The 17,355-nt window shown below is 40.0% G+C and overlaps 1 protein-coding gene across 2 annotated transcripts in view; it reads left to right on the top strand.

Annotated features, from left to right (window-relative positions):
* pthlha (parathyroid hormone-like hormone a) overlaps window positions 1-17,355 on the top strand; it is a 244,932-nt gene that overhangs the window by 194,899 nt on the left and 32,678 nt on the right. Inside the window, exon 1 of one of the 2 annotated variants that reach the window (XM_041781002.1) lies at window positions 17,207-17,321. The exons of the other annotated variant lie outside the window; for it this stretch is intronic. The gene's annotated coding sequence lies outside the window, so the exon portion shown is untranslated. Of the gene's footprint in view, window positions 1-17,206; window positions 17,322-17,355 lie in introns of those variants that run through there. 2 annotated transcript variants of the gene reach the window in all.

The raw sequence follows: 17,355 nt of genomic DNA, 5'->3' as shown, positions 1-17,355 counted from the left end.
CAAAAAGTCTTCAAAATATTCACATTTACAAAAAAAGTCATTGCACTTCTTTGTATTGGCTCTGCTTGTGCCATTTTTCAAAGCACCTCCTGTCTGCAGTGACACAGAGGGTCACATCACAGGCTTTCTCCCTCTCTCTTTCTCTCCTTTATGAGCTATTCAGGCAGTCTCCTCTAGGGTCCGCACAGTTTAACAAAGCATGACGCGACAGCGGAACAGCCTGCCAGTGGTTGTCACAGCACATGGGATAAAGCAATATGGTGGCTAATGCTAAGCTAGCAGCTGAAGCAATTGAAAATTGATTAAAAAATGAATTAAAAGACATTCAACATCAGAATTACTGTTGGAGATATAATCTTTAAATGCCCTAGAAAGTCCCCCAAGCTCCAGGCTTAGTAGAAACGCATCCCTAAGGGATTCAAATGCATGGATAGCATCATTAGAATGCCACAGTGGCTGGCTTCCAGAAGGGGGAAAAGTAAGTGCCGACCATTTACGGTTCAAAAGTTTTGACTTTTAATAACCTGTGTCCCTTCTTGTTGTATAGTCACTCTCAGAGGTGAAACAAACTCTAAGTAAATTCCCAGCCAGGGGGGTTTCTATGAAAGTAATACATTTTAATATTGAGGGTTTCAGGGAATCATGGGAGTGATCCATTACTCCAGCCCCATTACCATCTGCCTACTGAGGGGTTGGTTGGCCTAAGACCTTGATTGAGGTTAAGAGGTCTTTGAAAAAAAAAAAAAAAAAAAAAAAAAAATTCATTCTGCAAGGTGTGTTCATTAAACAGTTCACCAACATTTTTGTTTCATGGATGAATTTAGCAAAATAACAGAAAAGCTGTTAAAATTGCAGACTTATATTGTTGTGTGTGTAGCTCCACTTTTTTTAGGACAGATAGTTAAGATTGGTACCCATATGGAAAGGTGCCAAAAAAGTAGGATGGTATAGGTCAGTTTTTAGGGACCCTTTACAGGGGTGTTAAACTCAAGGTCCGGGTGCCAAATCCGGCCCATGGTACAGTTATACCCGGCCCACCAGATCATATGATATTTTCATTAGAACTAGCCCACCAGTATGTGGTCTGCAGATTTCCTCCAGTAGAACAATGTAAACATAACCTTGATGATTTATGATATACTTGTTGAGTCATAAAAATTAGAAAAAGAAATTTTTGCATCTCATATTTTAACCTTTACATCTAATAACTTTGACTTTTATCTCATGTTTTTAACCTTTTAGATTCCTAATTTTACATTTTAAACCCTATATTGAACCTTTTAAAGTCTTGATTTTGACTTTTATCTCATGTTTTGGACTTTTTTCAACTCCTAACTTTTACTTTTATCTAATGATGTTACCTTTAAAATTCAGTACTTTTAATTTTATTTTATATTTTGCCTTTTCAAACTCAGGAAATTGATATTTAATCTCATATTAATGTGTTTATTGCTTATTTCATATTTTGATAGTTAAAAATCATGATTTTGAATTTTTTTCTCAGTTTTGCTGACCATTTCATCTCTCTCTCTCTTCATCTCTAACTTTGACTTTTATATCATTTTTAACTTTAAACTATTTGTTTAAATTTAATTTCATATTTTGACTTTTAAAACCCATGAATGTGAAATTCTTATCTCATATTTTGACTGTTTAAAATCCTGATTTTGACTTTTATCTCATATTTTGAACTTTAAAACTCCTAACTTTGACTTTTATCTCATTTTTTTACGTTTTAGATTTATAATTTTACATTTTTAAACCCTATTTTGAACCTTTTAAAGTCTTGATTTTAACTTTTATCTCATGTTTTGACCTTTCTCAACTCCTAACTTTGACTTTTATTTCATGTTTTTACCTTTAAAATTCAGTACTTTAATTTTATTTCATATTTTGCCTTTTAAAATTCAGGAATTTGAAATTTAGTCTCATATTTTGACATTTTAAATTACGATTTTGATGTTTATTTCATATTTGATTGTTAAATATCATGATTTTAAATTTAATTCTTAGTTTTAATGACCATTTTAACTCCTAACTTTGACTTTTATGTCATTTTTTTACCTTCAAAACGATTTTTTTAAATTTAATTTCATATTTTGACTTTTAAAAACCATGAATGTGATATTTTATCTCATAAATGTGGAAATGTCTGAGGTAGTGGAAGCAACTTAAAATGTTAAACATAAGTTTTTAATTGGTGTAAAAATGTGTGTGTCTTTGTAAGAGGAAATACTCATTCATTTTTTACCAAAACATTCTTTGTTCTGAGCTATAAACACCTTTATTACTCATTGTAACATGAGGCCCTCATGGAAAGTATCGACCAATGTTCAAACTTTGCCTGCAAACCCCATATCTCAAGACAGTTTTGAGAGAGTGTCTTCAAACTTTGCACGAATGTCCATTCTGACTCAAAGATGCACTAATCAGGGGAGCAGGTGGCCTAGTGGTTAAAGGCACTCCCCATGTACGCGGGCGGCCTGGGCTCGAATCCGGCCTGAGGCCCTTTACCGCATGTCTCTCCCCCACTCTTGACCCTGTTTCCAACTTTATCCACTGTCCTTCTCTATCTAATAAAGGCACAAGAATGCCCAAAAATAAATCTTAAAAAAAATAAAAGATGCACTAATCAGATATATAGAGGGTTTAGGTTCAAGCTCATCTGGCCTAACGATAATCCCTTGCGTTTGAACCCAAAACCTCATGGATAATTTAAGAGATTTTATTCAAACTTTGGACAAATGTTCACTCTGACTAATGAGTGAACTGGTTAAATTTTGAAAGACAAAGACCAAATGTCAAAATGATCGGGCCTGATGCTCTGGTGTTATTTATGTATCTGGTATTCCCAGATCCCTTTCGAGGATTTTCCTCAGACTTTGCACCATTGTCCACTCTGACTCAAGGATAAACTGAATTTTGCCAGTGGAAGGTCAAGCCTATTTTCTTTCTTCCAGCCTGAAAATAGGGAAACTAAATGACTGTGAATGTTACAAGACAAAAGTCAATCATACATGATGCATACTCAGCATTTCACAAATATCCAAAGAAGCCAGTCCTTGCGACATTTCTCCCTGTATTTGGTAACTTCTGACCTCTAAATGTTTGGAAACTCTGAGAATAAACCTGTGACACACTGACAGCTCCTATTATAGAACTTGTTTCTAACTTTGGCGCTTTGACGTTGGGGGTTCGCTTCAGACTCTCTGCTTCTCGCTGACACACTGGAGGAATCCTGCGTCACTCCTCCTACGGGAAAAGCCCCAAAAGCGGGCGAGTGTTTGGAGCTGCGAGGAGACCAAACCACGGCAGAGGCTGGGCTCGGATCAGTCTGACTGCGGTGCTCCTCAGTCTGCTGTGTTATTATAGTATTATCCAATCAGCCGCGTCTGGCCCCGAGGGATTTACCCCCAGTTTTACACCACTTGTTCGACTCCCCCCACATCACAAGGGGTCAGCTTTGGAGACGAGCTATCGGGGTTGTAATGTGGACATTCGGCGTTTTAATGAGGTGGCCGCGCAGGTTTACGGGAACACGACTTTCCACTGCAGAGACGTGTTGCTAATGACACGTTAGTCCCACCATAAATAAATCCATGTGGTGAAAGTCGATGTGCACAAGCTATTTGTCAAACTGAAAACAAAACTTATTTTCTACAAATTGCCTTCTCTCTGCCACACTGTGTGTTTAAGGGTCATTTTCAAATATTTCTACCACCCACTGTGGCTTCATGTCACTGCAACTCAAATAAGCAACAAGTTTTAGTATTTTTATGTCTGCACCAGGGACTGACAGGATAGAGGGATTATGTTTTTGGTTGGCCCAGTCCAGGCTATTCTTGTGAGCAAGGTATCCCTAGAAAACTTAGAGAGAAGATCTTCAAACTTTGCAGAGACGTCCACTCTGACTCAAAGATGGACTCAGTACATTTTTAAATTATATGTCAAAGGTCAAGTTTGTGGCGCTCTGAGGTGCCTCCCTTGATTGTGAATGCAACATCTCAACAGCACCTTGCAGAAAGGTTTTGTTTGAACTGACTCTACTCTGGTTTAAGGATGAACCCACCAGATTTCAAAGGCGACAGATGAGGGTCAATGTGCCTACTGTTTAGCCCTTGTTTCTGTATTTAATACTCCAAGAATACTTCAGGGGGTTTATTCAAACCTTTAAGAAACATTCCCTCTGAATCTAGGTTGAACTGCTTAGATTTTGTTAGGGTCATGATTCAGGATCGTTGGGCCTCATGTTCATCCACTGCTTGTTTATGGACCAATATCTTAATTGGGCTTTGAGGGATTTTCGCCTTTTTGTCCATTAATGTTGACCCTGGCTCAAGGATGAACTGATGACATTTTTAAGGTCGTAGGTAAAGATCAGTGAGCCTCATGTTCATCCCTTGCTTATGGACCAATGTTTAAATTAGGCTTTGAGGGATTTTTGTCTTATTGTCCACTAATGTTGACCCTGACTCAAGGATGAACTTTTAACATTTTTGAGGTCTTAGGTAAATATCAGTGGACCTCATGTTCATGCCTTGCGTGTGAACCGTTATCTCAATTAAGCTTGAAGGGATTTTTGTCTTATTGTCAACTAATGTTGATCCTGACTCAAGGATGAAATGGCAAAATTTTTGGGTCTTAGGTCAAGATCAGTGGGCCTCATGTTAATCCTTTTCTTGTGATCCCTATATCTAAAGAACCCTAAGAGGGATTTTCTTTTTATTTTCCCCAAATGTTCACCCAACACAAGCAGGAACTTCAGATTTTAGGGTTGTATTTTAAGGTTGTGGTTCCAGGCGGTATCTCTGGGCCTTATGTCATTCTCTTGTGTATGAACTCAATAAATCAAATAGGGTTTAAGGAATTTTCTTTGGATTTTCCACCTTTACTTGTGAACCTGATATCTACAGATCACTTTCTTTAAACTTTGCTCAATTTCCCCCTTTAATTCAGGCAAGAACTAAATGAATTAAAAAGATCAAAGGTTAGAAAATCTCACTGGGCCTCATGTTCATCCCTCATTTGTTGTCACAATATTTCAAGACAACTTTTAGGGACTTCTTCAAAATTGAAACATAAGTCCTTTCCGATTCAAAAACAAATTCATAAAGCTTTAGGTCTTAGTTCAGAGATTAAGCTCATCGGGCCTCATGCTCATCCCTTGCTAATGAATGTGAAACCTCAAGAATTCTTTGAGGGATTTTCTTTAAATTTGCTCAAATTTTCACTCGGATTTCAGCATCAACTGATAGCTCTTAGTGGTCAAAGGTCAAAAGTAAAGGTCATTTGGCCTCATGTTCATCCACTGCTTGCAATATCTTTAAAAAGCTTTGTAAGGTCTTCTTCAAATTTTCACAGATGTCCAAGATCATCGGGTCTTATTTTCATGATGAATTCAACACTTGAAAGACGATTTGAGGGATTTTCTTATAACTTCATTATCGTTTCCACTGTGATCCAAGCATGAACTGATTTGATCTTAGGGGCTTAAGGGTCCTCTGAGGCAGAGATGCTGACTGATAGTCAGACATGCCAGCTGGACTCCTTTGTGTCAACTCATTTTTGAGTATTGTTGGCAAGACCATGTGTCTGATGCTGATGTGCTCAGGAGAGCCAGGATGGGAAGGGTCAGCTGCTGGAACCTGGCATGTTTTCCAAGTCCTGATCCAGCACAGTGCCTCATGTTTATCCATTACTTGTCAATGCAATGTGTCAAAGAGACTTTCCTTAAACTTCGCATCGATGTCCAAACAGATTCAAGGAGAAGGTGTCAGAAATAGAGGTTGTAGGGGCGTGCCAGTAGTCGAGTGGTTAAGGCACACACCATGTACACAGGCGGCCAGGGTTTGAATCCGGCCTGTGGCACCATTTCCTGCATGTCTCTCCCCTTCCCTGTTTCCGAATCTATCCACTGTCCTCCTATCTCTAATAAAGGCATGAAAAAGCCCAAAAATTAAAAAAAAAAGGAAAGAAATAGAGGTTGTGGGTCAAAGGTCAAGATCACTAGGCCTTACGTTTATCCCTTGCTAATGATGCAGTGCCTTAATAATGATGTTAGAGACTGTCTTTGAATATTGCTAAAATTTCCAATCTAATTCATCAAGTTAAGGTCGGGGGCCTCATATTCATGCCTTGCTATTGAATGCAATAGCTCATTCACACTTTAAGGGGTTTTCTTAGGACTTTTAACAAATATCCACATTGACTTAATGATAACCTGACAGAACCGAGATTTTAGGATCAAAAGTCATGGGGCCTCATGTTCATCCCTTGCGTGTTAAATTAATATCTAAAGAACACTTTGGGGAATATTCTTCAAACTTTGCGCTAAGGTCGACTCTGACTTAAGGAAAATTGACAAACAGTTTGAGATTGTAGTCAAAGGTCAAGACCACTGGGTCTCATGTTCATTCATTGCTATTAAATGCCATATCTCAAGAATGCTATGAGGGATTTCTTTGGCCTTTGCTCAAATGTCCACTCCAAGTCAGAACTATCCAAGCCCTTCCTTTTTACCCACCTCTGTACTTTGACTGCCCAGCAGTTCTAGATCTTGCAGAGGTATGTAATCATCAGGCAGTAGTTCTAGTTTATACCTGTCTTAAGAGTTTAGGGAGCTGAAGAGTGATTGCATTCTTGCAGAGGTTTTTCCAGGACACAAATATCCAAGTTTGGTGTCTCTCAGACCAAATTTACAATTATTTAAAAAAAAAAAAATAGTCCTTCCAAGTCCTCGCATGGTTTCATTTGAATAATTGTTCTATGATCAAAGGAGAAAATGAATCCAGTGTTTTACAGAAAAACTTCAAAGATGAGAGAAAAGTCCAAAAATGGAAAACAGATTTGTACATCAGGAATGAATTTTTCTCCCTTCCTCTCCCAATAAAAGTCTAATCCTCCTGGTTTAAAAGCTGAGCCTTATTTGTGAATATTTATTAAATTACCAAAACAGACTGAGGTTGTTGTTCTTGTTTATTTCTTAACCAAAAGCAGACGTTACAGCGCTCTTTTAAGGACACCAGACTCCATTCATGAAAACAGTAATTTTATCTCAAATACACAGGAGTTTCTGACGTACTGCAGCCGTTATCGGCTTGTTTATTTGGCTGTGTTATTGGGTGTTACACATATACAACTTTAACTATCTCAGGCCTGTTTACACTGTGATTTCAATAGCTTTTGAGCAGATGTTACAGCCTGTTTTACTGCTGCAGACTTTTCTTTGAAAAGCTAGAATTAAAAAATAAAATGAGGGGCCAAAACACAGAATTTTACCCTAAAATTCGTAGTTTTAGTGAACACAGGCGCTCTGCATGAATCTTACATCTCTCTCTTATTGTTTTATGAACTCTAAATGAAGTAAATTCAAATACATTTCCATCTTTTCATCTGGTAATCACTCCATTAATGACTCTGTTGTTGAGTCTCATCAGACACACTTCATCTTCCCCGTGCACGCTCTCTTAAATCAACACTGCTCTCTGTTATTAGCTGCAGTATTTTATGGAGCTATTTATAGTAGCGTGAGCTGTCTGATTTGCTTCGTGTGGCGGAAAGTCAACTTGGAAAGTCAAGCTAACTGAATCCAGGCGGACGTCTGTGCAGCTCTCTCCCTGTCTGCCGTCCAACAGATTCATCCCGGTCTGATTCATGAATTTATATCTGTGTTTTTGGTGTTCGCCATCACCTTCCTGTGTCCTCATTTTGGACTTGGAAACATCAGATCCAGGCGGCGCCGTCCTCCGCAGAAGTTAGCTTGGCGTGTCCCTCGCTGCAGTGGAAGAAATGCGGCTTAAGTTACCGAATCGTAGGCGAGCTTAATCTCCGAGGACACCTTTGCACATGGAAACTACTGAGAGGCAGCCACAAGAAAAACAGCTCATCACACATGCACAGTAAATATTGTAAAAGCTCCACAATCTCTGCAGGAGTTTAAAGTGCAAATAAGTGCACAAGCAATGGTGGAAAAAAATGTGCTTAGCATTCAAAGGAGCTTTCAGTCACCACATGTATACCCAATATGGGCTTTTTTCTACTAAACCCAATTCACTGAAAAGAACTTTGATGCTACATATTGTGGCTCCTAACAACGCCAGAGTTTGAAACTTTATGATTCTAGTCATAATCAACCCATATCAATACATGTTTGATACCATGGCAACAAAAGCACTAATCCTAAAACAAAATAAATGACAATTTTTGGTCTTAAATGACCAAAATTGCAATAAAACTCCAGCACAATGCATAAACTGTGCACAAAAACATTGAGGTATTTTGCAGCTGAAGAGGGCAAAAATGTTGTATCGCAACTGACATTGTCAAATCACGATTTTAATTTGTGATATACTAGTTCAAATCAAATTATATTGATGTGTGTGACACCAAGGTGCAAAATAAAACACCAAGGCCCCTAATATGGAGTTAATCTGACGTAACTAATTTCTAAAAGTAAAACACCGATTTTTTCAATGCTGTCTAACTTGAACAAAAATATTGGCAATTTTCCAGGATCTTGTATTTTTACAATTCTGAAAATTTGCTCCCTCTTTGGTTAAAAGTATGCCTCAAGCTTTTGAGCATGTAGAAACGGAGTAAAGAGGACCCAGAATACAGCCTTGCAGACCACCTTTCATTTAATTTAACTCTTGAATTTGCATGCTGAATTATACTTGCTTGCATGAGACGTGAAGATGTTATGGTATCAAAATTTCACGGCATGATAGTACTTCAGTAACAAGTCCATGGTACGGTATTTACTGCAGTATCAACAAAAGAACAACAAATTAAGATTTTGAAAAAAAAAAAAGGAAGTCAACAATAAAGTTCTGTTCATGTGTATTAGGCTTAAAAATATAAACCTATACTTTTGCTCCAGTGTTTACTAACCTAAAGTCTTTGTCGTCCACCACTGAAATCAGCTGTAGGCCTTTGGTGATATATTCACCGATACACCTTGTGATCTGTTGAGCCTCGTGCTGTTGAGGAAAATGCTTCCTTAAGAGTCTTTTAGCCTGGCCGGTCTATCAGAGCATTTCCACAGCCTGTGCTCCAGACTGGCAGCAGCACGTGCCTGGGGCGCCACTTCGCTCCGCTTCGTTCGATACGCTGCAGGTCTATTTTCAGAGCCGGCTGCTGCCAAACCGCCACCTAAGTGGTAGAGATTAGGTCTGAAACCTCCAAGATTATGGTTCGCTGGTGGAAAAGGTGAGTTTCTGCCTCAGGTGAAGGATTTCAAGTATCTAGGGGTCTTATTCACAACTGAGGGTTGAATGGAGAAGTAATAGATTGACAGGTGGATTGCCGCCATATCAGCAGTTTGTAGATGCTGTACCACACTGTTATGGTGAGTAGGGATCTGAGCCAGAAGGCAAACTTTCAATTTAGTGCCTGATCTACACTCCAGCCCTCACCTATGGAGTGCTCCTCAGCATCAAAAGGAGCCAGTTGAGTTGGTTTGGGCATCTGATCAGGATGCCTCCTGGTGGCCTCCCTGTGGAGGTGTTCCAAGTCCGTCCAACTGGGAGGAGACCCCAGGGCATACCCAGAACTTGCTGAAAGGACTACATCCTTTAGGAGGAAGTGGAAAATACTGCTGGGGAGAGGGATGTCTGGGCTGACCTACCCCGACTGCTACCACTGTGACCTGACCTGTGATAAGCAGAAGAAAATGGATGGATCTGAGTGAATTATTTCAATATCAACTGATGAGGTTAAAATGATGAATGAATTTAAAATCTGATGTTTATTTTTTAGTTTGTATAGATTACCAGATGTCCAAGAAGGAAACTTTTAATGATTAGAACGATCTTGAGGTCATGCATATGTTGGCGTGATTTCAGTCGACCAAGTTCTTTCCGGTTCACCACAGGCTTAGTGTTTTGAGAGGGCACAATCTGCAAGCCTGCAGGTGGATCCTACTTCCAGAACATGGCGGCAGGCCTGATTTGTGCTTGTGCGGGATTTTTCCTCTCAACATTGCAGCATTTTTTGTTGTTATTGCAGATCTATGTGCATAAAGGGAGAGTTCTTACGCAAAGAAAATTACCATCTGGTTTCCCATACCATCTTTCAGTAAGATCAAACCAGTTTTGTCAAAAAATTTTACTCTTATTGACATATTTGGTCTGATTTACTTTTGCAGACTTGTTTGTCAAAGTCTTTCTGTTGGTAGACTAAAGCAGAAGCAGACTTTAAGCATTTTTTTAGTTGTTTTCCCATTTGCAAACAGACCCCACATACTGCAGTAATCCTCTGTCACAGCATATTTTCTTGTCATCGAGATGTTCCTAAACGACGAAGAGACGCCACACGATATGTTCTCTAACTGCAGGATTGAGAACTCGTGGAACTTTTCTCGTGTTCTTCCCTTAAAAAAAGAAAAAAAAAAAAAAAAAAAAAAAAAAAATCTTAACTATATTCTGCATGAAATGTCACATTATTAAATTATGGCTTTAAAGTGGAACCATATTGGGGCAGATGTGAAGCTGACGGGGGGATCAGGACAGTAATAAATGCTCGGTGACTCAGGGGGGGAAAATGGATTCTGGCAGCAGAAACAGAAGAGCTGTTTAATGCCACACACTCACTCATGACCACTTCTATGGATAAACATGTTTTTATTGTCAAGGAGATGAAAAGGAGAGATTGATTTTATATTCATAGCCTTCAGAAGACGAAAGAAGCTTTATTAAACCGTCCCTCACATGGAGAAATCTGTATTTATTCAGTTTGGATGGAAAACACCAACATTTTTGTTGATGATATTTCATCCTTGAATTGTAAACTTAATGATTACATAAATATTTCAAGGTCCATTTTTAAGAAAGCTTGGTTTAGGCTGACAGCACACTAAACAATGGTCAAACCTTTGAAAAGCATGGGATAGTACATGCATAAGGGAGTTTTAATGATTTTAAATGTAATTTTCCAAACACTTTAACTGATATTGCAACTGGTACTTCAACAATCCTTCATTTTGAAGAGACATAGTCATGACTTTTATTTTGACCAAGGGTGGTTTTACATTTGACCTTGGCCTAAATCTGTGCACACTTGACCCCAAAGGTCAAGCTCTATTTGTTCATTGAACACAAGTGTACCGTACTAAAGCACCATGCCTACGTCTGGTTGAAGAGTAGTCTCAACCTTGCAAGGATTGTCTAGACTCCATGTCTGTCATCGGGCAAATCCCTGAAAACCAGGTCTGAAAACAGATCTGACCAATCAGCATCATTTGTAACCTTGCAAAGCAGATGGATTTGCCCGTTTATGGGTTTCTCACTGACAAATCCATCTTGCAAAGCTCCCGTCTGAACCGTTTGGGCCTGGTTAGATACTAGCTGGGTTTCCATTACAGTTTTTCGCAAAATAAAAGTGATATTTCTTAAATTTCGATTGTACTTAATCGAAATTTAAGAAATTTTCTTCCTTTGAATGCTTTTCCATTGGAGGGAGTTTTGGGCATAGGCCTTGCAATTCTCGTAAAATCTCATCTCGCGTGAATCTGCTGCAGGGAAGCTTGACACACAAAACCTGTTGCGTGTTGGTATGGTTAAGAAAAGTCTAATTTCTTCTTCTGTCTACATGTACCACGCCATGTTGTCTCTGAGTGACTGGTCATGTGACACCTTACGTCCCGTGACTTGTAAATGCAGAAGTGTTTCCAATGCACTTCTGCAATATATTTCTATATCAAAATGCCAGAAAAACCTCTCATGAAAGCTTAAAAACTTTTTAGTGATATTTTAGGGGTTTTTTTTAGAAATTCAGGTGTTTCCATTACCAGGTTTTTATTGCGCTATTTTTATTTTGCGCATTTCCAAGTGTAATGGAAACCCAGCTAGTGACAGGACCAATCAGCGATGAGGGGCAGTACTTTCGGGCGCAGCAGAGTCGTGACATAAACGAGCAGCAACAAGAGAGTGGTGCAGTTATGGCGGAAGACATTGATGTGGATGCTAAAAATAATAATAAATTTTATTTATAACGCACTTTTCATTTAGAGAAATCTCAAAGTACTACAAGCACACAGTAAAGAGGAACAGTACAAACATAACAATTTAAAAAGAGTACTTGCTGCTAAAGCTCCAGTTTTATCTGAACTTGACATTTCTTTGTTAAAAGAAGAACGGAAGGGGGGGGCACAGGTGGCCTAGTTGTTAAAGGCGCGACCCATGTACACAAAAACCCGGGTTCGAATCCGGCCTGAGGCCCTTCACTGCATGTCTCTCCCCCGCTCTCATCCCTGTTTCCGACTCTATTCACAGTCCTCATCTATCAAATAAAGGCACAAAAATGCCCAAAAGTTAATCTAAAAAAAATTAAAAAGAAGAAGAAGAGAAGAGAGAACAAAGAGGTGTTTTCTTTTCAAAAACAACAGAAGTCGTGTACTGGCATGTCTACAGTCACCATGGTTCGCGTTATTCCTCGCTAGCTGTGCACACGCACCTAGGTCATGGCTACATCATGTGTTTTGTTGCTCTGATTGGCTCGTAAAGATGTGACAGAATGTTCATCCAATCACACATCTGGCTTGTTGGGTTAACAGCAGCATTAACAGGCAAGAGTCGTACGTAGGCATGGCAAGCATTTTCCCTTCTTAGGCTCAAACAATCCAACAATCGAGACATCACTGTGATACTCAACAATTGTGAATTCTGTAGTATTTTTTGCCAGGATCACAAAAATTTGTGATTTTTGTAAAATGACGTTGATATCTTATTGACATTCGCTTTTGTAGGAGCATGCACCATCGATTCCCACCCAGGTAGAATGTGGTAAGGCTAACTTGGCTTTTTTTTTTTACATCATAATCAAATCCTCGGTTGAGCTCTTCTTGAAAATGCCCGAAAATGATCTACAATGCTTTGCTACCTTCTTGAAGAGTCGGCTGAAGATTAGTCAAACCTTATGTAACAATAAAGGTTGTGACAGAGCCTCTTCACCATGAAAACATCATCATCATGGAGAAGCATTAGTCATCTGTAAATTAATTGATTAGTTCTAATTAAATGTCCGGCTGATGTCTGAGTCTGTTAATATCAAAGCGGAGGCTAAGAATAGAAGCTAACTAGAGAGAGATATCACTAAAGAGATAACATAGAGGAGAATAACCACTAAAACAACCCGCTCTCTGAGCTTAGTATGGTTTTTATTTCACTCTTTCTTCTTTATGCAGACACTGAGATGAAAACAGAGCCCTAAAATGTTTCCACATGCGTTAACGGTTGAGTTTATTGTGGAGACGTAGAGAATCAGATACAGGCGGAATATAACTGCAGATACGACACTCTTCTTCTAATGAAGCTCTTTTTGAAGTCACTCCAGTTTTAATTCATTAACTTCAGACACTCTGGATTAACTGAAAGTGTTTGGATCCTCACAGGAAATATAAAACAAAGAGCATCAAAGAAGAAGCTGCTTTACGAGCACATGGAGGTCACAGTCTGGTTTAAGGTGGGAGAGACCACATGGAAGGGAAACTGAGCTGTGAATGAAGTGAATTAAGAAAGACAGTCAAACGGAGATGAAGTAGAGATCATAAAGACCTGAAATAGGCTAACTGATTCAAGCATCTATGTTTTCATGCAGCATGTGTCATAAATATAACATAATGCTGTAGAAACACACACACACACACAACAAACGCACTGAAATCTTGAGAATAATCACTATTTGTAGGCATGTAAATTCAGTGAAATAAACTTTCATAACAAGGTAGTGAGGTAGTAGACATTCGCAGCTCTTGTAGTAAACTGAACTCGGCAGACAGGCACTGCCGTAGTTTTTTAATGGTGGAGCTTATTGATGGATAAAACTCATGCCGAGGCCGATCTGAAGAAGTACAAAAATATCTTCCAAGCCAAGAAAAGCTTTGAGTGTTGTTCTTTACTCCTCTAGCTATATCCGAGCTAACCGCTCCATCAGCCGCCATTTCAGTTAGTTTACAGTACAACTAAACCCCACTCGTAACTTATGCAAACCCATGCTGAAGCAAGTCATGAGAAGAGCAAGAACATTGTTTTCGTCATGTAAAGCATCTGATAGGGAAATATGGTTCAGTTCTAGTAAAACTGCAGCTATACTATTGCTATATCCAGGCTGATCGCTACACCAGTGGCGGCCATTGCTACTGACTTCCAGTGAAGTTAAATTTCATCTGTAGCTACTGTCTCATTCTCCTCAAATGACGCTGATTAGTCCAGTTTGTTTTCAGACCTAACACATTCATTTCAGATTGCAGTTTTGCAAGATGGTTCCGCCTGATACGGATGTGGAATCTGGAAAATCCATCTGCTTTGCAAGGTTATAGACATAGTGCGAAAAGAATTTGACAAACCCTGTGTGACATCAGCCATTTGATTACAATAGGTGGACTCAAACAGCTTTTGAAGCCAATCCAGGACGGCCTCCATATTGAAATTGCTGTCTCAACCAAACTCTGGATCAACCTAATGGCAAAGAGCCCCCCCACTGAGCTCGACTTCCTTTTCAGCTAGGCTATCACTAAAGCTAGCCTTCTGGTTGACAGTTAGGTGGCGTCTACCTCTCAAGCAATCTGTCAGTCCAGTGAGACACACCAATCAGTGCGCAGTGAGGTTTTCCTGAATATAATCTAAACAATTGTGGTACAAAAAATTTACCCCCCGTACAGTGTGGGTTCATGAGGACCTTAGCTAATGAGACACACTTCATTTTTTGAACCAGGCTGTAAACCAGTTTACTTCTAGTGTAAAAAACAGCTTTTTAACATGTGTTGTGTATGTGACTTCCTGTGTTTCTGCAGCCAGCCGAAGTGGACTCTCCACTTGGACTCTCTCAAAACCTTAAATTGAATTACAGTCCTTCTAACATTCAGTCTGACTTAGCATTACCCCTGTGTTTTCACCTCTAAGGGTAGGGTGAATTCCTAGGCCTACATGACCGGCCAGATAGAGATATTGTCATTGTAATATTTCAAACCACGTCTAATTTGAAATCTTCTAGATAGATAGTTTATTGTACTTACATTGTAAAAATACATTGAAATCTCCTCTGTAGCGGCAAGTACAGTCGTCCGAGCAGTGGTCAGAAATCTGAAGCCCCATATTGTCCATCCTGCTAGCAAGGGAGTAGGCACTTGTGAGCACAATGCTCGGTACAGCAGGTTTGTGTAGGTGATGCTAAACAGACATTGTCCAGGGTGTGAGGGGTCCATCAGGATCCTGGAGGCCTGCTTGTGGAGAAGACTCTGGTAGATGTCTTTAAGGGAGGGAGGGAAGAGCCAACAACCGGAGTTGGGTGTCCGGTTTGTTTTTGATATGGTGCGGCCTTCTAGCTCCATGGCTAGTAGGCCTACGGTCCATGCAGAGATTAGAAATCTGCAGTCTTAAGTCGTCCATCTTGTTGGCGAGGGATCAGGCACTTCTGAACAAGATGCTCGGTCCGGCAGGTTTGTGTGGGACCACTCTTAGCCTAGCCTGCAGCCTGGCTCGTTTGCCCTGCTTCCACCCTCACGCACAACGCCCGTCTCTGCCTCCTCCTCACCTGGCTGTAGATGTTGTGCTGCCTGCGTGTCCTCCTCCTTTCAGTCTCCCGGTGCCCCATTCTTCGATAATCTCCAGCGGGAAAGATGTAAACTCCGTGAGCACGCTTCCTTTGCGGTTGCCCAGGGTCACTGCATCAGTACACGTCACCGCCATGCTACCTCAATAGGTAGCATTCAGAAGTCTCCTGTTGATCCGGCAGTGTTCCGTGGTAGTTACTGTAAGCTTTTAAGCTACCTAGAGGGTGTAGTTAAAACTGAAGTATTCTTTTTCAACTTGTGTTCATTTTGTGGCTTTTTCTTAATGGAAATTTCCCATTCTTTCTCTCAAAGGTGTCCTGGACTATCCATCTTATTTGGTCTCATAGGTTTCGACATATGTTGTCAACTTAATTGTGAAATCACATTACAATTCCAAGATATAACTCAAGAGTGCATCTTTCTTGCTAACCACTTTGGTTGCCTGGCAACAGAACTAGCTCCTTGGCAATCATCAGTATACAACAACAATCTAATGTCATGATTAAACAGATTCAAACAAGGTTTTGATGCAGCTTTTAACGTAAATGTTAAAGAACACTGACGTAGCTGGCGTATCAGGAGCTTTTATTTCGTACGAGAACATTTCACCACTTCCTCTCTTAATTCTGTTTCAAAGGAGCATTCAAATATGAGGAGAAAGGGATAAAAAGTTTCAATGGGACAGAGCCTTTAATTTCTCAAGTGATCCTGACTTTGCTCTTTTAGAGATTTTCTACATGAAAGTTTATAACTGTGCTGCTCTCAGCGTAAAACCAGGCAGCTCCTGGCTTTGTCTCAGCCCTCTTACATGAAGGAGCGTTTGACCTGCCGTTCACAACCCCAGAAACCACGACCCTCTGCTAAACATAGAGAACCTCAGACCACATGGCACGGCTGGAAAGTGGAGCACTTTGCTTTCGTGTTGGAGATTAGCGGGGATGCTACGCAAGCAAAGACGAGGCGTGATGAACAAAACCACTACTACCATGTTTTGGAGAGCTTTTTCTTTTTATAAAAACCTTCTCTACGGTGAGTCGAACACCCGTCTGTCAGCAGGGGGTCATTATTTAATAAAGTAGAATTAAACTGAGACAAAAACAGAGCCCATGTAGACACAGAGACAACACCAGACCAGACTGTTTTTATATTTGGCTTTTAAATTATCAGATTAATCTGCCTAAGAAAAGTTTAGGCCGGTGCAGAAACAACAGTTTAAGGTTGAATTTACCATGTAGGTTTTACTGCCATGCCTCAGTGACGTGAAGACCGGGGGAAAAAACACCAGGGAGAATTTGTCGTGAAGTGAGAGAAAAGAAACCACGAAAACCACAACACCAAATCTACCGGCGAGACACGAAACACAACAAGGAGCGCGCACACGTGTGATTACTTTGGACTGAGAATTATAAACCAACGCTGCGGTGCGTTTGAGTGTTTTTTGTGAGGGTAGGAAAGGGCGAAAGGAAAGGGGATGTGGGAGGGAGGGAGGAACAGATAGAGTGAGTAAGTTCATCCGTTTAATTACCGTTCAGCTCCATGGCTTCTTCTGCAGCCGTGGTGATGCTGATGACCACGGTGTGATGTCAGCAGGAGGGCTCTGCTTCATTTAAAAGGTTTTCGAACCTTCAGGACAGAGCACAGAGGGTTCAGAGACTCTCAGAGAAACCAGAGGAGCTTCTTCTCTTCAGACCAGCAACACTTTGGACCAGAGGATCCAGGACTTTCTGATTTTTTTTTACTCTGGATTCATAGCACGAAAGGAAGACTCTAACAGGTAAGTTCATTGAGTTGAGTAAGAAACTGTCCTA

Source organism: Cheilinus undulatus, linkage group 23, assembly GCF_018320785.1.
Source record: "Cheilinus undulatus linkage group 23, ASM1832078v1, whole genome shotgun sequence".
Lineage (NCBI taxonomy): Eukaryota > Metazoa > Chordata > Actinopteri > Labriformes > Labridae > Cheilinus > Cheilinus undulatus.
This window is presented reverse-complemented; position numbering and strand designations above follow the sequence as displayed.